The sequence below is a fragment of the Lissotriton helveticus genome, chromosome 3_1 (genome assembly GCF_964261635.1).
Source record: "Lissotriton helveticus chromosome 3_1, aLisHel1.1, whole genome shotgun sequence".
In the NCBI taxonomy this organism is placed as follows: domain Eukaryota; kingdom Metazoa; phylum Chordata; class Amphibia; order Caudata; family Salamandridae; genus Lissotriton; species Lissotriton helveticus.
In genome coordinates, this window is record NC_136061.1 from 275,488,523 (window position 1) to 275,511,384 (window position 22,862).

Below are 22,862 nucleotides of genomic sequence, written 5' to 3' on the forward strand. Positions count from 1 at the left end.
TGCTTTGGACTACACCTTGGTACTGGCAGCTGTCTCGAAATCCCACATACTAGCGTTTGATGGTGAATTTACGATGCAATGGAGGAAACTTGAGAAAGGGACGCTGGGTACATGAGCTGAATGACACAATCCGTATCCGCCTTCCAGTCTCCACCTAGCTGATAATACTGCCGCCATGTGGTGAGAGTGGTGACTAATCCCATCCAAACTAAGTGAATACGTGGTTTAACCAGTCAGGGTAAGTGACATATTATAGGAATTGGGCAAAGATTCACAATTTTGACTCTACTAACGTTTGTGTGGCAGGATCCTCACGGCTCTCGCAGTAGTACCAGACACACGAATGTAACAGCATATGAAGAAAAGGGAAATAATATGCAGAGAACAAAAGATGCACTTACACATCACATCCATCGATAGACCCTTTATAATGAGACCTCACCCATGAACCCAGGCACGAGCCTCGGGGCGCAGGTTCTTCATTTTACTAGCTCATTTCTCGCCGTCTGGCTTGCGGGATCATATGCCAAATTCTTTTGGAGCTATTTTAAGAATGAGAGATCCACGTGAATTATGTGGGACTGCTTGACAAGCGAAAATGAACGCAGCGCACCTAGTTTTTAAATTCGAATTTTACTCTTTCACCAATTTTTTTTTTCTCAATTGGGACATTGTTAGAGAGAAATGAACTGATCAAGGAAATTAATTGAGCCACATAGAGTATTGCCTGTGCGCATATTACAAGGGACCCATGGGCCTGCACCGAAATACAGAATACATGCCATGAAAAAAGTGTGACGGAACAGTAAACGAAAAATTATTATTTAAGAAACCATTTTTTTGTTCAAAAGCAAACACCCAAAGAACATTTTTAAGCAGAAAGAGCTATATGTTCCTTTAACATGATGTGGTCATACCATACATGTTTGAGACAAACAAGTCTAGTTGTTAAGCCAACCGAAGTGGTGGCGGTGGTGTATGTATATATGTGTGTGTGTGTGTGTGTGTATGTATATATATATATATATATCTATATAGATATATATATCTATATAGATATATATATATATATATATATATATATATATAGATATATATATATATATATAGATATATTCCTTCGCGCTTTACCTCGTCGCAGGGGGAACACATTCACGCTGGTGCCATCAACGGGATCGAGGTCGTCTCCCGCTTTACATCCAACCCAAGTTTTTCAATATTGATGGCACTCCACTCAGAGGTTGCTTTTCAAATTATTTATTGACAACAATAGAGATCGCCTACGCGTTTCGAACTGAAGCGTTCTTGATCACGGCATAATTTTAGACAGTCAGTCCTTCTTTACTTTCCCATTAAATACACATGTAGGTAGCTGTGCATTGTGGGCCTTGTAGTGCAGCTTATTTACATGTGTGCATTTGAACAATTTAATTCATTGGACAAATGATGTGCATTGGCAATTCTTTCAAATACACTTGTTTCCTTGAGAACTAGATTCTTGGGCTTAGTGCCCTTTGTATATTTTTCTATTTACAGGTGTATTGGCAGATAAACAAATCTGAGTATTTTTCCCATTGCCTGTGCGGCCTTGCGGCGAAATGCTTCCCATCCGCTCATATCAGTAATTAATGCAATATTCTCTGATATGCCCTTGTGTGTTTAATCAGGGATTATGTTAACTGTGAGCAGCTATATGTATATACATATACTAATGTACTTGGGAGCATTAGAGATTCACGGGCTGAGTGCCCTGGTCACCGCAATTGCTGGCCATAGGTGTATGGGAATAGGCTGTAATGTGTTTGTCATAGATATATATATATATATATATCTATCCAAAAACACAAGAGTTGCCTCCTTGAATGAAGCCGCACAGCCACAGGTAAGTTTCAGCAATTTATTGGAGGTGAAATCAGCAGCCTGCTTGCCCAAACGGTGTCTTCAAAAAGTATGCGCCCAACGCGTTTCGTGCTCCCTGAGCACTTGGTCAGGGGCAGGTTTCTTAAATGCAGTCCATGAGTCTGTTGCCAGCACCTGTATTTGAATAACATTCGCCTCAGTGGGCGTGGCGGCAGGCACTGCCTGCTGGTACTTGAAGTGCATGGCCAGTATTCCTCAAGTGAGTGTCTCAAGGAGTGCACAGTGAAAGAACATTAAAACCCCAGTGGGTTGAAAACCACAGTCCTGAGCTTTGCGGGCTGCATCGTGTCGTTCACATCCATGCTCCTCTGGCTCCCAAAATGCTGTCGTTATTAGGCGCCAGCTGAGATCCGCTATGCGGTTGGGCTCCATTTGCGACCGGACGTAGCCGCCATTAATCCAAAAACACAAGAGTTGCCCCCTTGAATGACGCCGCACAGCCACAGGTAAGTTTCAGCAATTTATTGGGGAGAATGTTATTCAAATACAGGTGCTGGCAACAGACTCATGGACTGCATTTAAGAAACCTGCCCGTGACCAAGTGCTCAGGGAGCACGAAACGCGTTGGGTGCATACTTTTTGGAGACACCGTTTGGGCAAGCAGGCTGCTGATTTCACCTCCAATAAATTGCTGAAACTTACCTGTGGCTGTGCGGCTTCATTCAAGGGGGCAACTCTTGTGTTTTTGGAGATATATATATATATTAGTTATGTGAAGGACACTGGTGACTTTTTAAGAAAGGTTGAAGGGATTTAATGGTCGGATGATTTACTTTTTATAACATTAAACATGGAATCCCTGTATACCAGTATTGAACATTCCACAGGCTTGAAGGCCATACAGTACTTCTTAGATTTTAGACCGATTGAATTTTATCAGCATAATCAGATGATTTTAAATGTAATCTCGTGGTGTCTGCACAATAATTATTTTTTATTGGGCAATGATATTTATTTGCAAAAACGCGGTGTTGCTAGCATGTTGGCTGGTGGGAGGAGCAGGTCCTCAAGGTGATACATGCTACCTTTTTATAAACTCTATGGAGTCCGAACTTAAAAGGGTTCAAGCTGATTCTCCGCAGATTGACGGCCACCCAGTCCCGGTACTGCTATATGCCGATGATACGGTCCTTCTCTCGAGAACCCCAAATGGTCTCCAAAATCTTATGAATTACTTTTATGATTTTATCCAGGGGAGAAAATTAAAAATTAATAATTCTAAGACCTTCATTATGGCCTGTGGGAAAAAGATGAAACAACTTAAACCATTTAAATTTAAAGAACACAGAATAGAGGTTGTGGATAATTTTTGTTATCTTGGTGTAACTTTTAATAATAGTGGGTCATGGGCATCCGAGATTTTAAATGTGAAGGCCAAGATGGGCAAAAGCTCCTCGGGAGTATTTTGTTTTGCCTCAAAGCTGGGCAGTCGCCGCATCCCAGATATATTAAATATCTACAAGCATAGATGCGCATCCATTGCCCTATATGGTTCAGGTGTATGGGGATACTGTAACCATGGGGATCTGCAAGTTACAGAGAATCAGTTCCTCATAAAGACTCCTGTGCCTCCCCTCTTCGGCATCCACCGAATTGATTCATAACGAGGTTGGGTTAGACTATCTGACAGATCTAACGGGCTTGAGACCGCTTATGGTCTGGAGGTCAATTTGGGCAAAGGACGAAACTGAATTTACCAGGCGAATTATCCTAGACTGCCTTCGGTTGGATAATGTTCGCAAGATCCCCTGGTTAAAATACGTTCTCACGTCCTATAAAGAAACTTTTAACCTGGACATTCTTGATGACCCTTTAAGTGCCGTTAATATACCCAAACAGGAGGTTAAAAATGTTTACTTGGGAACTAAATCTAATCAGCGTAGAGTCCAATGTAGCCATTTTACAACCCATGTTTTTTACCATTCTAACAAGGAGGTTGGCAAGGCCATGCCTATGTACTTAAAAGAAATCACCAAACAATCCCACCAGTTTGTTCTCACCAGGTTGAGACTAGGTATTGTCCATAACTTGGTGGCATTCCCTCGGATGAAAATATATAGTTCAAGCCCTTGCCCGTGTGACGGTACCCCCAAGCAAAGCACATTGCACTTTATGCTAATCTGCCCATTATACTTGCACATCCGACTATGTTATCTTAAACCTGTTTTTAAGAAATACTATGTGTCCACTACTGGCCATGCCATGAATTTACTATTTGCACTTGACACTTTGGATATTTGCTTCTCTACCGCTACTTTTATTCTAAAAGCTGTGTCTCTTAGGAAAAGTCTGGTTTTTTAATCTGACCTATTTGTAAAAATTCTCTTGTATGATCGAATATTTGTCTTTAATCGAGTTGTTCCATTTATTATGACCTATGGTTTTTTTTGCTTTGCATTTTAACTTGTAAATTTTTATTGCTGTATGCTTTTATGATTGTTTACAAATAATCGAATAAAGCTTTGAAATTTGAATTTGATACATGCTACCGCTTTTAATGAACACATTTTACATTGGCTAAGATATATTGATGATGTTTTTATTGTATGGCAAGGCAATCATTCTAGTGCAACTGAATTTATTAAACAGATCAATATCAACACCGCTAATCTCAAATTCACTTCTAACATCAGTGAAAGCAGTATTGATTTTTTAGACGTCAAGGTGTACAAGAAGGAAGGAAAACTGTGTACTACCCTATAGAGAAAGGACACTGCTGGCAATTTAACCCTGCATGCCAGCAGTGCTCACCCTAAACATATGACTGATAATATTCCATATGGGGAATTCTTGCGTCTAAAAAGAATATGTAACAATAATGAAGATCTGAACAGATGCACAGTGGAGGCATATCATAGATTCATACAAAGGGGCTATAGTGAAAAGACCCTAAAGGCAGCTTTAATTAAGACCAATGAAAGATCAAGGGAATCACTATTTTGTAGCAACCCAGATAAGACCAATGATAATGATTCTGCCTCAAGACTGATCACTGCCTTCAGCCAGCAAGAGAGAAAGTGCGAGCCATCATTAAGCGTCATTGGCCAATTGTGTTCACTGACGGTGTATTGTCAACCAGATTACCACCTCAACCCACGGTCACCTACAGCAAGGGCCTTTAAATGCGCACACAGATAGGGAAGGCTTGCCCGGAATTAGCAGCAGCTAAACTGTGGTTGCAACCTAAAAATGGCTTTATGAAATGTAATACTTGCAGAGCTTGCAAGTTTGGTATAAACACCACACATTATACGTCACCATTTTGTCCAGAAGAAATAGCCATTAGGGATAACTTCTCATGTAGAACAGAATTTGCAGTATATGTCCTAACATGCACCAACAGACTCCAATACGTGAGTAGTACCAAGTTGCAGGTGCATGTCAGGATATTGCAGCATTTGCGTGCCATTGTCAATAGTGATCCCATATATATCCGGTAACTCGCCATTTCAAACATACGCATAACAATGACTTAAGATGTTTGAGTTATTTTGTGGCAGCTGCCGTTTCTAAACCGAGACGGGGAGGTGACCGTGAAAAAGCCCTTAGGCAGCTGGAATCCAAATTGATTTTAGAACTTGATTCAAAGCATCCTCATGGGTTAAACAATACAGAGGATCTACATAATTTTCTATAGTCGTTCTATCTCTCCCGATATTAAGATAAGATAGATATGATGGCCTTCGGGCACTATTTATCTTTGTAGCTATATGTGAACAAAATACAAAATTCGGTAGAGCAGTGTCTTTTTTAGCAATGGATGAACATTTGGATGTGGATTTTATTCATGTCTAGGTACATTCCATTACTAATGACCCACATAATGTAAACGTCTTTTTTAAACCAAATAATTTGGTGTTAATTCGGGATTATTATAACACTATAAGCATTAGCACTTTAATATTGTAATCTCTTTTTTTGAGGGGGCACTTTAGTTAGATTGTGATTATTTTGTATACAGTAAGATGTTATGGGGTCTTTTCATAAAATGATGCAATAAAGAATGGTGGAATAGATATCTAAAGAAATAATATGGAATAGACACATTTAAGCAGGAAGCTAAAACTGAAAATGGAGGATCTGAACAAATAGTGCAATAGCGATATTTTGCACAGGTTATAATGAATTGAATATGAAAGGAATTTTAATATATTTATGTATTTTTACCAACATATTTATATTGTATTTAGAACTCCTGGCACTTTGCACATGAAACAAAAAAAAGGGGAAAAAAAGAAGAAAAAAGAAGAAAAAAAAAGAAAATTACAAAATGTATTTATACGGAAAGTAAACTGTTTCTTGGATCTATCACCTTAATATGAATTAAGAAATGACCTCAACATATATCCCATGAATGGACACACCAGCAACTAAAATGAAAAACGACATGGATTTGAAAAAGGATAATTTATCCCATGTGAAAGCAAACAAGAAAATGTAGTCACTGGATAAAGAAGAAAGACTCTGTGTTCAATGTGGACATATACATGTATATGTATTTTTTCTATTTTTATGCATGGTGACTGTGAGAAGTTGGCCTGATATATGATGCTCACTAGTTCTAGTGATCACCTTGTATCAGTCCAAACAACCCTTATGGTGATTGGTTGTAAGTTAACCTTATAGACCAGCTATCCTAATGGTAGCATGGACAAAGCAGTCTTAGGCTAAACTCTTTTGGCATGTGAAGCCAGCTGTTTTACCACAACATAACCCCTTGAATACCAGATGAAAGGACACCACACAGGTTGTTATGAAAATAAACAGTATATTTATTAATAACAACACCTCTGAACTCTTTATGAGGTCAGAGGGCTAAGCACATGACAATCTCTTAGGAAAAATACGACAAGTTGCACAAAATTACAATGGTGCCCTAGGGGCACGACAAACCATATACTAAGTAAGTGGAATGTGAAAGTCGATAAAAAGAATGGAGCTGTCCAGAGGCTGGAGGTTCGCTAGGAAAGTAATAGGAGGCCCACGGGACGCGTGTGCAGAGTGTGAACTCACACGCGAGATGCGTAACAACGTCTATGGACAGTACAGTTCAAGTTAAAGGTGAGTACGGACAATCCTGACTAGGTAGGACTAAAACGACTGTGGAACTGGACACTAGGACAGTTAAACTACCCTTGAGCACCGAAATGCTCTCGTTACCTCACCCACGGGCTGCGGGTGCATAGGTGTCAAAGTGTGTCGGGTTCTCGCGTTGAAGTCTATGGAGCCTGGAAGAAAAGATGCTGCAGGCGACCAGGAGGAAGATGTCCGGTGCGATCCAAGGGTGGATCGGTGAAGAAGAGGACCTGAAAGCAGAGGGGACAGTGTTCAAAGTCACTAGCCAGTGCCCGGTGTGGAACCAGGAAGGAACCAGATGCTGTCGTCGCGATCAGGTGAAGAGTGGACGCTTGACTCTGCAGCCACGTGGAGCAGGAGGTGTCTTCGACGACCAGGATGGAGGCACGAGCTGTCCCACGCAGGCTCTCGCTGACGGCCTTGTCGGATCCGGGATTGGAGTCAACAGGCCTTGGCAAAGGCAACCCACGCGGTGAGTGGAAAAGGCGTCTGGTGCGGACTAGGAGAGTCCGGGGTGCCCCTCTTTTGGAAGGGAGCAAGGGCCAGTCTGGAGCAACCAGACCAGCAGTGAAGATTTCAAGGTTCGTCGTCTAGGAGGCCACTAGCCAGCCGGCAAGTGACCAGACAACGCGTCGAGCAGCAAACAAGCAGAAGGGCCCCACGCAGATCTCGTGGAAGCTGGAGGGCTGATCTTCGGTGCAGGGGCTGCTCGGGGCTGGGGCTTCTCAATCCCCAAGGCACTTGGTCGAGTTTACCTCGGGAGTCGTGCTGGAAGCGAAGTGCAGGTTCTTTCAAGATGGCCGGTCCCACGTGTCTCGTCACACCCACGGGTCTCAGCTTTACTGCAGATGTGAGTTGAGGTCGGAGAGGTCTGGGAATCCGGGTCTCGTCGGGCTCTGAAGTCTGAATCCTCGAGGGAAGACGACAAAGGGAAGCCGCTGGACGCTTGATGGTGCCTGCAGTTGCAGGGTGGACACTCCTTGCCCACAAGGGAGATTTCTTCAGTCTTCTGTGAAGCAGAACGTCGAAGTCCAGAGTTTATTCTTGTAGAGTAGTTCAGGATTAATCTAATTTGGAATGGGACCAGCTCCTACCTTTATCCTGCTAAAGGGGGCTGCACTACTGACTAAGTCCCTCCCCTGGGTGGGACCAGGAAGGGGGGTGGTTACACCCCCTATCCTTTGTCCGGTTTCCCGCCAGAGCTGTGGCTGGAGTGCCCCAGCAACTGGTTTGAACCGGTGTATGCACAGGGCACCTTGTGTGCCCCAGGCATGTCTCATTCCTTTCAGGCCTCCCTACCTGAAATACACCAAAACCTGTCTGGGGTGGTGCTAGCACCTCCCAAGGCAGGAAACCCTTTGTCCAAGCCTCCCTCGCTGGAAGGACTCCCAGCAGCAGGAGGTCAGACTTGTGTCTGTGGTGGCAGCATCCATTTTGTGATGCTAAGGCTCGAGTTAACTTTAACCGGGGTTCACAGTTACATACATGTCGTGTCCCTCTAAAAGGGTGGAATGCTACCCCCGTCACCAGAATTGGCGAGGGGGTAGTATTCCAATTCGTATGACACCTTACTCGACATGTTTTGATAATGTTATACCAGAGTTAGCATTTAACCGCGAGGTTGATAATGCACTTAAGAGTATATGGTATAGCGTTATCATGGAACAGCTATTAGGACTTGGTTCCGCAAGCTGCAGACGGGCTCAGCTCATGCCAGAGCACCATCTCACATAATTCCAAGCACTCTGCCTTCAGAATTGATAAGGCCTGCCATAGGAGTGACTGATAGGAATATATGTGTCCATTTTAGGGTTAGATATAGGTATACTATATCTACAGCAAAGGGTGATTACACCACCTTGCCCCAGCTGTCTTGCAGCCAGTTGTGTCAGTTTTAGATGGCCAGCCAGGGGTGGCATAATACATGCTTCAGCCCCTGGTAGGCCCTGGGTACACCTATGCCCTGGGTACCTAAGGTACACTGTACAGGGACTGATAAGGCGGCCCAGTACCAATTGGTAAATGCACCTAAGGTACATGGAGTCCATTTTAACAGAGAGAGCAGGAAGCCTGGGGTCCTGAATAGCAGGATCCCAGGCCAACTAAGTCAAAAACCAGAAAAACACTTGGCAAAAAGTTGGGGGCAACCATAGTCAGATATCCACCTTCCTACAGTGACCAATCATGCGGGGTTAGCACTTTCAGATTAAAAAATTGCGTTTTTAGCTTTCAGATTGTGTGACCAAGGGCAAGTGTTGCCCAAAACGCGTAACAAGGAAGCAAGAATAAAGACTTAACTTTGCCTGTAGTTCCAGTGGTTTGTGATTCTTTTCTTAGCAGAAGCAGTGGTATTTGGCGCTGTGAGCTGACGAGGGATCAGGGTTATATATATATGTATGTTTTGAAAAACGTCAGGCACGAGTAGCTTACCTGAAAGCTATATTTTTTCTTTGCGCACACCTAGTGCGGTATTTTTAATAAGAAAACACTACAATCCAAGAATGGGAAAATATGGACTCGTGAGGTGCTCACATGTAGCATGAGACAAATTGAAACACCTCAGTCCACCTGCTACATTTCGAGGTGTGCACACTTTATTCACAAAGCCCTATGATCCTGAAATGTAGATCATTCTGTGAAACATTGAGTGCTATCATGAGCGCGTACATCCCCCAGTGCAACGTAGAGTTCTCCCCGTCAGGGTGTATATCTCCCAGTGCAACGTAGAGTTCTACCCGTCAGGGTGTACATCTCCCAGTGCAATGTGTAGTGCTCCCGTGAGGGTGTAAATCTCCCAGTGCAATGTGGAGTGCTCCCGTGAGGGTGTACATCTCCTAGTGCAATGTGAAGTGCTAATGTGAGGCTGTATATCCCCCAGTGCAACATGGAGTAATCCCATGAGGGTGTACATCACCCAGTGCAATGTGGAGTGCTCCCGTGCGGTTGCACGTCTCCCAGTGCAACGTGGAGTGCTCCCGTGCGGGTGCACGTCTCTCAGTGCAACATGGAGTGCTCCCCTGAATGTGTACATCACCCACTGCAACATGGAGAACTCCAGTGAGGGTGTACATCACTCAGTGCTATGTGACGTGCTACTGTGAGGCTGGGCATCACCCAGGCAAACATGGAGTACTCCAGTGAGGCTGTACATTTCCCAGTGCAACGTGGAGCACTCCAGTGAGGGTGTATATCACCCAGTGCAACGTGGAGTACTCCAGTGAGGTTGGCCATCACCAAGGCAAACATGGAGTACTCCAGTGAGGCTGTACATCACCCACTGCAATGTGGAGTGCTCCTGTGAGGGTGTATATCACCCAGTGCAACGTGGAGTGCTCCTGTGTGGGTATGTATCACGCAGTGCAACGTGGAGTACTCCCATAAGGGAGTACAACACCCAGTGTAACATGGAGTGCTGTCGTGAAGGCGTACATCACCCAAGCAACACAAAGAACTCCAGAGAGGCTGTACATCTCCCAGTGCAACGTGGAGGTCTCCCCTGAGAGTGTACATCACCCAGTGCAACTGGGAGTGCTCTCATGAGGGTGTACATCACCCAGTTCATCGGGGAATAGTCCGGTAAGGCTGTGCATCACCAAGTGCAATGGAGAGTGCTCCCATGAGGGTGTGCACCACCCAGTGCAACATAGTGTACTCCAGTAAGGCTGTGCATCACTCAATGCAATGGGGGAGTGCTCTCATGAGGGTGTACATCACCCAGTGCATCGGGGAGTAGTCCGGTAAGGCTGTGCATCACCAAGTGCAATGGAGAGTGCTCCCATGAGGGTGTGCACCACCCAGTGCAACATAGTGTACTCCAGTAAGGCTGTGCATCACCCAATGCAATGGGGGAGTGCTCTCATGAGGGTGTACATCACCCAGTGCATCGGGGAGTAGTCCGGTAAGGCTGTGCATCACCAAGTGCAATGGAGAGTGCTCCCATGAGGGTGTGCACCACCCAGTGCAACATAGTGTACTCCAGTAAGGCTGTGCATCACCCAGAGCAACATAGTGTACTCCTGTGAGGCTGTGAATCACCCAGTGCACTGTGGAGTGAACCAGTGAGGCTGTACATCATCCAGTGCAACATGGAGTACTCCAGTGAGGCTGTACATCATCCGGTGTAACATTGAGTGCTCCTGTGAGACTGTGCATCACCCAGTGCACCGTGGAGGGAACCAGTGATGCTAAACATCACCCGGTGCAACACGGAGTGCTCTTGTGAGGCTGTGAATCACCGTCATCCAGTGAGGCTGTGCATCACCTGGTGCAGCGTGGCATGTTCTGTGAGGCGGTACATCATTCGGTCAAACATGGAGTTCTCCTCTGAGCTGAGTCGGCCCTTGCTCCATTACAGCCACAGGTGGATATAAATTTGCTGCCCTCACTATTGCTGGTGAATAAAATTAGGTAGCAGCCCCGGGCTGGCTACATCAGAGCAGTGACTTGCCGCTGAACACATCTCTGCACCTCCCCCAGCTCACCTGCATCACCCACAACAGCGGTTCTTAACCTGTGGCCCGGGGACCTATGAGGTCCGCAACGCCTACTCAGGGGGTCCGCGACTGCCTAGAAATTTAAATAATATTAACAGATTAACAGAATGTATATAAATAAATAATCAAAATGAACATTTTAAAACGGTCTGTAAAAGTGATGGAATTTGAAACTGAAGGCTAAAATTTAAGTTGGTATCCTCAGACTGATTCACAGGAGCTGCGCAAGTGCATCAAACGGAATATAATATGGCAGATGAGTGGGCCTGAAGCTACAACCTTTCAATTAAAATTAAAATGATGGTTTTTTTATATTTATTTATTATTTAAATGAAACAGCCAATTGTATGAACATTTGATGAATGCTTCTGTATGTATTTTTGTGCATTGTTTTGCTGTTCAAATTATTGTAATTGCTTAGGCTAGGGTCCCCGGATTCCAATAATGATCAAATGGGTCCAAAATCAAAAGATTATGTGGCACTGACCCACAACGTAACTCCCTCAAGCTGGTTCTAAGTTTTATGTTAAGTTGGGGAGGAGGGAATAATGTGTGTCAGCAGGGGGATAGATGGGTGGGCAAGGTAGGGGGCTGCTAGGGTGCTAAACAAAGCAACTGTGGAAAATTAAAATGATTGGGAGCACATTAAACTAAATCACTTGGAGCCAAGGATGAGGGACACTGCTGTCTGCAGGACCTTTATGGAGACTGTTGTTTTTTCCCCTCTGAAGACTGCACCCTGGGCCTAGCTCGCCCATGCTAAACGTCAGCCTGGCCCGTGAGGCTGTACATCTCCCAGCGCAGTGTCGAGTGATCCTGTGAGGCTGTAAAATGGGAGCGCTCCTGTGAGGAGGTACATCACCCAGTACAGCGTGGAGTGCTCCTGTGAGGAGGTACATCCCGCAGTACAACGTGGAGTGCTCCTGTCAGGAGGTACATCACCCTGTACAACATGGAGTGCTCCTGTGAGGAGGTACATTACCCAGTACAACGTGGAGTGCACCTGTGAGGAGGTACATCACCCAGTACAGCGTGGAGTGCTCCTGATAGGAGGTACAACACCCAGTAACGCGTGGAGTGCTCCTGTCAGGAGGTACATCACCCTGTACAACGTGGAGTGCTCCTGTGAGGAGGTACATCACCCAGTACAGCGTGGAGTGCTCCTGTCAGGAGGTACATCACCCTATACAACGTGGAGTGCTCCTGTGAAGAGGTACATCACCCAGTACAGCGTGGAGTGCTCCTGTGAGAAGGTACATCACCCAGTACAGCGTGGAGTGCTCCTGTGAGGAGGTACATCACCCTGTACAACGTGGAGTGCTCCTGTGGGAGGTACATCACCCAGTACAGCGTGGAGTGCTCCTGTCAGGAGGTACATCACCCAGTACAACGTGGAGTGCTCCTGTGAGGATGTACATCACCCAGTACAGCGTGGAGTGCTCCTGTGAGGAGGTACATCACCCTGTACAACGTGGAGTGCTCCTGTGAGGAGGTACATCACCCAGTACAGCGTGGAGTGCTCCTGTCAAGAGGTACATCACCCTGTACAACGTGGAGTGCTCCTGTGAGGAGGTACATCACCCAGTACAGCGTGGAGTGCTCCTGTCAAGAGGTACATCACCCTGTACAACGTGGAGTGCTCCTGTGAGGAGGTACATCACCCAGTACAGCGTGGAGTGCTCCAGTCAGGAGGTACATCACCCAGTACAACGTGGAGTGCTCCTGTGAGGAGGTACATCACCCTGTACAACGTGGAGTGCTCCTGTGAGGAGGTACATCACCCAGTACAGCGTGGAGTGCTCCAGTCAGGAGGTACATCACCCAGTACAGCGTGGAGTGCTCCTGTGAGGAGGTACATCACCCAGTACAACGTGGAGTGCTCCTGTCAGGAGGTACATCACCCAGTACAACGTGGAGTGCTCCTGTCAGGAGGTACATCACCCTGTACAACATGGAGTGCTCCTGTGAGGAGGTACATCACCCAGTACAACGTGGAGTGCACCTGTGAGGAGGTACATCACCCAGTACAGCGTGGAGTGCTCCTGACAGGAGGTACATCACCCAGTGCAATGTGGAGTGCTCCCGTGCGGTTGCACGTCTCCCAGTGCAACGTGGAGTGCTCCCGTGCGGGTGCACGTCTCTCAGTGCAACATGGAGTGCTCCCCTGAATGTGTACATCACCCACTGCAACATGGAGAACTCCAGTGAGGGTGTACATCACTCAGTGCTATGTGACGTGCTACTGTGAGGCTGGGCATCACCCAGGCAAACATGGAGTACTCCAGTGAGGCTGTACATTTCCCAGTGCAACGTGGAGCACTCCAGTGAGGGTGTATATCACCCAGTGCAACGTGGAGTACTCCAGTGAGGTTGGACATCACCAAGGCAAACATGGAGTACTCCAGTGAGGCTGTACATCACCCACTGCAATGTGGAGTGCTCCTGTGAGGGTGTATATCACCCAGTGCAACGTGGAGTGCTCCTGTGTGGGTATGTATCACGCAGTGCAACGTGGAGTACTGCCATAAGGGAGTACAACACCCAGTGTAACATGGAGTGCTGTCGTGAAGGCGTACATCACCCAAGCAACACAAAGAACTCCAGAGAGGCTGTACATCTCCCAGTGCAACGTGGAGGTCTCCCCTGAGAGTGTACATCACCCAGTGCAACTGGGAGTGCTCTCATGAGGGTGTACATCACCCAGTGCATCGGGGAGTAGTCCGGTAAGGCTGTGCATCACCAAGTGCAATGGAGAGTGCTCCCATGAGGGTGTGCACCACCCAGTGCAACATAGTGTACTCCAGTAAGGCTGTGCATCACCCAATGCAATGGGGGAGTGCTCTCATGAGGGTGTACATCACCCAGTGCATCGGGGAGTAGTCCGGTAAGGCTGTGCATCACCAAGTGCAATGGAGAGTGCTCCCATGAGGGTGTGCACCACCCAGTGCAACATAGTGTACTCCAGTAAGGCTGTGCATCACCCAATGCAATGGGGGAGTGCTCTCATGAGGGTGTACATCACCCAGTGCATCGGGGAGTAGTCCGGTAAGGCTGTGCATCACCAAGTGCAATGGAGAGTGCTCCCATGAGGGTGTGCACCACCCAGTGCAACATAGTGTACTCCAGTAAGGCTGTGCATCACCCAGTGCAACATAGTGTACTCCTGTGAGGCTGTGAATCACCCAGTGCACTGTGGAGTGAACCAGTGAGGCTGTACATCATCCAGTGCAACATGGAGTACTCCAGTGAGGCTGTACATCATCCGGTGTAACATTGAGTGCTCCTGTGAGACTGTGCATCACCCAGTGCACCGTGGAGGGAACCAGTGATGCTAAACATCACCCGGTGCAACACGGAGTGCTCTTGTGAGGCTGTGAATCACCGTCATCCAGTGAGGCTGTGCATCACCTGGTGCAGCGTGGCATGTTCTGTGAGGCGGTACATCATTCGGTCAAACATGGAGTTCTCCTCTGAGCTGAGTCGGCCCTTGCTCCATTACAGCCACAGGTGGATATAAATTTGCTGCCCTCACTATTGCTGGTGAATAAAATTAGGTAGCAGCCCCGGGCTGGCTACATCAGAGCAGTGACTTGCCGCTGAACACATCTCTGCACCTCCCCCAGCTCACCTGCATCACCCACAACAGCGGTTCTTAACCTGTGGCCCGGGGACCTATGAGGTCCGCAACGCCTACTCAGGGGGTCCGCGACTGCCTAGAAATTTAAATAATATTAACAGATTAACAGAATGTATATAAATAAATAATCAAAATGAACATTTTAAAACGGTCTGTAAAAGTGATGGAATTTGAAACTGAAGGCTAAAATTTAAGTTGGTATCCTCAGACTGATTCACAGGAGCTGCGCAAGTGCATCAAACGGAATATAATATGGCAGATGAGTGGGCCTGAAGCTACAACCTTTCAATTAAAATTAAAATGATGGTTTTTTTATATTTATTTATTATTTAAATGAAACAGCCAATTGTATGAACATTTGATGAATGCTTCTGTATGTATTTTTGTGCATTGTTTTGCTGTTCAAATTATTGTAATTGCTTAGGCTAGGGTCCCCGGATTCCAATAATGATCAAATGGGTCCAAAATCAAAAGATTATGTGGCACTGACCCACAACGTAACTCCCTCAAGCTGGTTCTAAGTTTTATGTTAAGTTGGGGAGGAGGGAATAATGTGTGTCAGCAGGGGGATAGATGGGTGGGCAAGGTAGGGGGCTGCTAGGGTGCTAAACAAAGCAACTGTGGAAAATTAAAATGATTGGGAGCACATTAAACTAAATCACTTGGAGCCAAGGATGAGGGACACTGCTGTCTGCAGGACCTTTATGGAGACTGTTGTTTTTTCCCCTCTGAAGACTGCACCCTGGGCCTAGCTCGCCCATGCTAAACGTCAGCCTGGCCCGTGAGGCTGTACATCTCCCAGCGCAGTGTCGAGTGATCCTGTGAGGCTGTAAAATGGGAGCGCTCCTGTGAGGAGGTACATCACCCAGTACAGCGTGGAGTGCTCCTGTGAGGAGGTACATCCCGCAGTACAACGTGGAGTGCTCCTGTCAGGAGGTACATCACCCTGTACAACATGGAGTGCTCCTGTGAGGAGGTACATTACCCAGTACAACGTGGAGTGCACCTGTGAGGAGGTACATCACCCAGTACAGCGTGGAGTGCTCCTGATAGGAGGTACAACACCCAGTAACGCGTGGAGTGCTCCTGTCAGGAGGTACATCACCCTGTACAACGTGGAGTGCTCCTGTGAGGAGGTACATCACCCAGTACAGCGTGGAGTGCTCCTGTCAGGAGGTACATCACCCTGTACAACGTGGAGTGCTCCTGTGAAGAGGTACATCACCCAGTACAGCGTGGAGTGCTCCTGTGAGAAGGTACATCACCCAGTACAGCGTGGAGTGCTCCTGTGAGGAGGTACATCACCCTGTACAACGTGGAGTGCTCCTGTGGGAGGTACATCACCCAGTACAGCGTGGAGTGCTCCTGTCAGGAGGTACATCACCCAGTACAACGTGGAGTGCTCCTGTGAGGATGTACATCACCCAGTACAGCGTGGAGTGCTCCTGTGAGGAGGTACATCACCCTGTACAACGTGGAGTGCTCCTGTGAGGAGGTACATCACCCAGTACAGCGTGGAGTGCTCCTGTCAAGAGGTACATCACCCTGTACAACGTGGAGTGCTCCTGTGAGGAGGTACATCACCCAGTACAGCGTGGAGTGCTCCAGTCAGGAGGTACATCACCCAGTACAACGTGGAGTGCTCCTGTGAGGAGGTACATCACCCTGTACAACGTGGAGTGCTCCTGTGAGGAGGTACATCACCCAGTACAGCGTGGAGTGCTCCAGTCAGGAGGTACATCACCCAGTACAGCGTGGAGTGCTCCTGTGAGGAGGTACATCACCCAGTACAACGTGGAGTGCTCCTGCCAGGAGGTACATCACCCAGTACAACGTGGAGTGCTCCTGTCAGGAGGTACATCACCCTGTACAACGTGGAGTGCTCCTGTGAGGAGGTACATCACCCAGTACAACGTGGAGTGCACCTGTGAGGAGGTACATCACCCAGTACAGCGTGGAGTGCTCCTGACAGGAGGTACATCACCCAGTACAGCGTGGAGTGCTCCTGTGAGAAGGTACATCACCCAGTACAGCGTGGAGTGCTCCTGTGAGGAGGTACATCACCCTGTACAACGTGGAGTGCTCCTGTGAGGAGGTACATCACCCTGTACAACATGGAGTGCTCCTGTGAGGAGGTACATCACCCAGTACAACGTGGAGTGCACCTGTGAGGAGGTACATCACCCAGTACAGCGTGGAGTGCTCCTGACAGGAGGTACATCACCCAGTGCAATGTGGAGTGCTCCCGTGCGGTTGCACGTCTCCCAGTGCAACGTGGAGTGCTCCCGTGCGGGTGCACGTCTCTCAGTGCAACATGGAGTGCTCCCCTGAATGTGTACATCACCCACTGCAACATGGAGAACTCCAGTGAGGGTGTACATCACTCAGTGCTTTGTGACGTGCTACTGTGAGGCTGGGCATCACCCAGGCAAACATGGAGTACTCCAGTGAGGCTGTACATTTCCCAGTGCAACGTGGAGCACTCCAGTGAGGGTGTATATCACCCAGTGCAACGTGGAGTACTCCAGTGAGGTTGGACATCACCAAGGCAAACATGGAGTACTCCAGTGAGGCTGTACATCACCCACTGCAATGTGGAGTGCTCCTGTGAGGAGGTACATCACCCAGTACAGCGTGGAGTGCTCCTGTCAGGAGGTACATCACCCAGTACAGCGTGGAGTGCTCCTGTGAGGAGGTACATCACCCTGTACAGCCTGGAGTGCTCCTGTGAGGAGGTACATCACCCTGTACAGAATGGAGTGCTCCTGTGAGGGGGTACATCACCCAGTACAACATGGAATGCTCCTGTGAGGAGGTACATCACCCAGTACAACGTGGAGTGCTCCTGTGAGGAAGTACGGGCAAAAACAACAGGTGATGGACAGAATGCAGAACATAGTCATACATTCACCCCAGTACAGAGATCTGGGCCTAAATACATCGTTTTTTTGCACTCCACACCACCCCAGGTCAGACATGGCCATATGCAAATCAGCCTTGATCCTGTGCCTCATGGGAACAGTCCAGCCTGAACTGCCAAGCCATGTCTTTCCTGGACCGGAATCAAGCATCCAAGGACCGGTTTCTGGCTATCAGCCGTCTTCAGCCTGGATAGCTTGACTCCAGTGGTGTGGAGAGCATGGGACTCACGTCTGAGTATACCCATCCCACTCGGGGCGACAAAGGCAAAAAGAACAGGTGATGGACAGAATGCAGAACATAGTCATACATTCACCCCAGTACAGAGATCTGGGCCTAAATCCATCGTCGTTTTTTTGCACTCCACACCAGCCCAGGCCAGACATGGAGTGCTCCTGTGAGGAAGTACATCACCCAGTGCAACGTGGAGTGCTTCTGTGAGGAGGTAAATCACCCAGTACAGCGTGGAGTGCTCCTGTTAGTAGGTACATAACCCAGTACAACATGCAGTGCTCCTGTCAGTAGGTACATCACCCAGTACAGCGTGGAGTGCTTCTGTGAGGAGGTACATCACCCAGTACAGCGTGGAGTGCTTCTGTGAGGAGGTACATCACCCAGTACAACGTACAGTGCTCCTATGAGGAGGTACATCGCCCAGTACAGCGTGGAATGCTCCTGTGAAGAGGTACATCACCCAGTACAGCGTGGAGTACTCCTGTGAGGAGGTACATCACCCTGTACAGCGTGGAGTGCTCCTGTGAGATGGTACATCACCCTGTACAGCGTGGAGTGCTCCTGTGAGGAGGTACATCACCCAGTACAGCGTGGAGTGCTTCTGTGAGGAGGTACATCACCCTGTACAGCCTGGAGTGCTCCTGTGAGGGGGTACATCACCCAGTACAACATGGAGTGCTCCTGTGAGGAGGTACATCACACAGTACAACGTGGAGTGCTCCTGTGAGGAGGTACATCACCCTGTACAGCATGGAGTGCTCCTGTGAGGGGGTACATCACCCAGTACAACATGGAGTGCTCCTGTGAGGAGGTACATCACCCAGTACAACGTGGAGTGCTCCTGTGAGGAAGTACGGGCAAAAACAACAGGTGATGGACAGAATGCAGAACATTGTCATACATTCACCCCAGTACAGAGATCTGGGCCTAAATCCATCGTTTTTTTGCACTCCACACCAGCCCAGGCCAGACATGGAGTGCTCCTGTAAGGAAGTACATCACCCAGTACAACGTGGAGTGCTTCTGTGAGGAGGTAAATCACCCAGTACAGCGTGGAGTGCTCCTGTTAGTAGGTACATCACCCAGTACAACATGGAGTGCTCCTGTCAGTAGGTACATCACCCAGTACAGCGTGGAGTGCTTCTGTGAGGAGGTACATCACCCAGTACAACGTACAGTGCTCCTATGAGGAGGTACATCGCCCAGTACAGCGTGGAATGCTCCTGTGAGGAGGTACATCACCCAGTACAGCGTGGAGTACTCCTGTGAGGAGGTACATCACCCTGTACAGCGTGGAGTGCTCCTGTGAGGAGGTACATCACCCTGTACAGCGTGGAGTGCTCCTGTGAGGAGGTACATCACCCAGTACAGCGTGGAGTGCTTCTGTGAGGAGGTACATCACCCAGTACAGCGTGGAGTGCTTCTGTGAGGAGGTACATCACCCAGTACAGCGTGGAGTGCTTCTGTGAGGAGGTACATCACCCAGTACAGTGTGGAGTGCTTCTGTGAGGAGGTACATCACCCTGTACAGCCTAGAGTGCTCCTGTGAGGAGGTACATCACCCAGTACACCGTGGAGTGCTTCTGTGAGGAGGTACATCACCCAGTAGAGTGCTTCTGTGAGGAGGTACATCACCCAGTACAGCGTGGAGTGCTTCTGTGAGGAGGTACATCACCCAGTAGAGTGCTTCTGTGAGGAGGTACATCACCCAGTAGAGTGCTTCTGTGAGGAGGTACAACACCCAGTAGAGTGCTTCTGTGAGGAGGTACAACACCCAGTACAGCGTGAAGTGCTTCTGTGAGGAGGTACATCACCCAGTACAGCGTGGAGTGCTTCTGTGAGGAGGTACATCACCCAGTACAGCGTGGAGTGCTTCTGTGAGGAGGAACATCACCCAGTAAAGTGCTTCTGTGAGGAGGTACATCACCCAGTAGAGTGCTTCTGTGAGGAGGTACATCACCCAGTAGAGTGCTTCTGTGAGGAGGTACATCACCCAGTACAGCGTGGAGTGCTTCTGTGAGGAGGTACATCACCCAGTACAGCGTGGAGTGCTTCTGTGAGGAGATACATCACCCAGTAGAGTGCTTCTGTGAGGAGGTACATCACCCAGTAGAGTGCTTCTGTGAGGAGGTACATCACCCAGTACAGCGTGGAATGCTTCTGTGAGGAGATACATCACCCAGTACAGCGTGAAGTGCTTCTGTGAGAAGGTTACATCACCCAGTACAGCGTGGAGTGCTTCTGTGAGGAGGTACATCACCCTGTACAGCGTGGAGTGCTCCTGTGAGGAGGTACATCACCCAGTACAGCGTGGAGTGCTTCTGTGAGGAGGTACATCACCCAGTGCAGCGTGGAGTGGTTCTGTGAGGAGGTTACATCACCCAGTACAGCGTGGAGTGGTTATGTGAGGAGGTTACATCACCCAGTACAGCGTGGTGTGCTTCTGTGAGCAGGTATATCACCCAGTACAGCGTGGAGTGCTTCTGTGAGGAGGTACATCACCCAGTACAGTGTGGAGTGCTTCTGTGAGGAGGTACATCACCCAGTCGAGTGCTTTTGTGAGGAGGTACATCACCCTGTACAGCGTGGAGTGCTCCTGTGAGGAGGTACATCACCCTGTACAGCGTGGAGTACTCCTGTGAGGAGGTACATCACCCTGTACAACGTGGAGTGCTCCTGTGAGGAGGTACATCACCCTGTACAACGTGGAGTGCTCCTGTCAGGAGGTACATCACCCTGTACAGCGTGGAGTGCTCCTGTCAGGAGCTACATCACCCAGTACAGCGTGGAGTGCTCCTGTCAGGAGGTACATCACCCAGTACAGCGTGGAGTGCTCCTGTCAGGAGGTACATCAACCAGTACAACGTGGAGTGCTTCTGTGAGGAGGTACATCACCCTGTACAGCGTGGAGTGCTCCTGTGAGGAGGTACATCACCCTGTACAGCGTGGAGTACTCCTGTGAGGAGGTACATCACCCTGTACAACGTGGAGTGCTCCTGTGAGGAGGTACATCACCCTGTACAACGTGGAGTGCTCCTGTCAGGAGGTACATCACCCTGTACAGCGTGGAGTGCTCCTGTCAGGAGCTACATCACCCAGTACAGCGTGGAGTGCTCCTGTCAGGAGGTACATCACCCAGTACAGCGTGGAGTGCTCCTGTCAGGAGGTACATCAACCAGTACAATGTGGAGTGCTTCTGTGAGGAGGTACATCACCCTGTACAGCGTGGAGTGCTCGTCAGTAGGTACATCACCCACTACAACGTGGAGTGCTTCTGTGAGGAGGTACATCACCCAGTACAGCGTGGAGTGCTCCTGTCAGTAGGTACATCACCCAGTACAGCGTGGAGTGCTCCTGTGAGGAGGTACATCACCCAGTACAAGATGGAGTGCTCCTGTCAGGAGGTACATCACCCAGTACAGCGTGGAGTGCTTCTGTGAGGAGGTACATCACCCAGAACAGCGTGTAGTGCTTCTGTGAGGAGGTACATCACACAGTACAGCGTGGAGTGCTTCTGTGAGGAGGTACATCACCCAGTACATCGTCGAGTGCTTCTGTGAGGAGGTACATCACCCAGTACAGCGTGGAGTACTTCTGTGAGGAGGTACATCACCCAGTAGAGTGCTTCTGTGAGGAGGTACATCACCCAGTACAGCGTGGAGTACTTCTGTGAGGAGGTACATCACCCAGTACAGCGTGGAGTACTTCTGTGAGGAGGTACATCACCCAGTACAGCGTGGAGTGCTTCTGTGAGGAGGTACATCACCCTGTACAGCCTGGAGTGCTCCTGTGAGGAGGTACATCACCCAGTACACCGTGGAGTGCTTCTGTGAGGAGGTACATCACCCAGTACAGCGTGGAGTGCTTCTGTGAGGAGGTACATCACCCAGTACAGCGTGGAGTGCTCCTGTGAGGAGGTACATCACCCAGTACACCGTGGAGTGCTTCTGTGAGGAGGTACATCACCCAGTAGAGTGCTTCTGTGAGGAGGTACATCACCCAGTAGAGTGCTTCTGTGAGGAGGTACATCACCCAGTACAGCGTGGAGTGCTTCTGTGAGCAGGTACATCACCCAGTACAGCGTGTAGTGGTTCTGTGAGGAGGTACATCACCCAGTACAGTGTGGAGTGCTTCTGTGAGGAGGTACATAACCCAGTCGAGTGCTTTTGTGAGGAGGTACATCACCCTGTACAGCGTGGAGTGCTCCTGTGAGGAGGTACATCACCCAGTAGAGTGCTTCTGTGAGGAGGTACATCACCCAGTACAGCGTGGAGTACTTCTGTGAGGAGGTACATCAGCCAGTACAGCGCGGAGTACTTCTGTGAGGAGGTACATCACCCAGTACAGTGTGGAGTACTTCTGTGGTACATCACCCAGTACAGCGTGGAGTGCCTCTGTGAGGAGGTACATCACCCAGTACAGCGTGGAGTGCTTCTGTGAGGAGGTACATCACCCAGTTCTGTGAGGAGGTACATCACCCAGTACAGCGTGGAGTGCTTCTGTGAGGAGGTACATCACCCAGTACAGCGTGGAGTGCTCCTGTGAGACGGTACCTCATCCAGTGCAATTTGAAATGGTACATC

At 48.5% G+C, this 22,862-nt stretch overlaps 1 protein-coding gene across 3 annotated transcripts in view; it reads right to left on the bottom strand.

Moving 5' to 3' along the window:
* Positions 1 to 22,862, bottom strand: part of USP32 (ubiquitin specific peptidase 32) — a 1,745,589-nt gene that overhangs the window by 876,341 nt on the left and 846,386 nt on the right. The gene's annotated exons all lie outside the window — the stretch shown is intronic.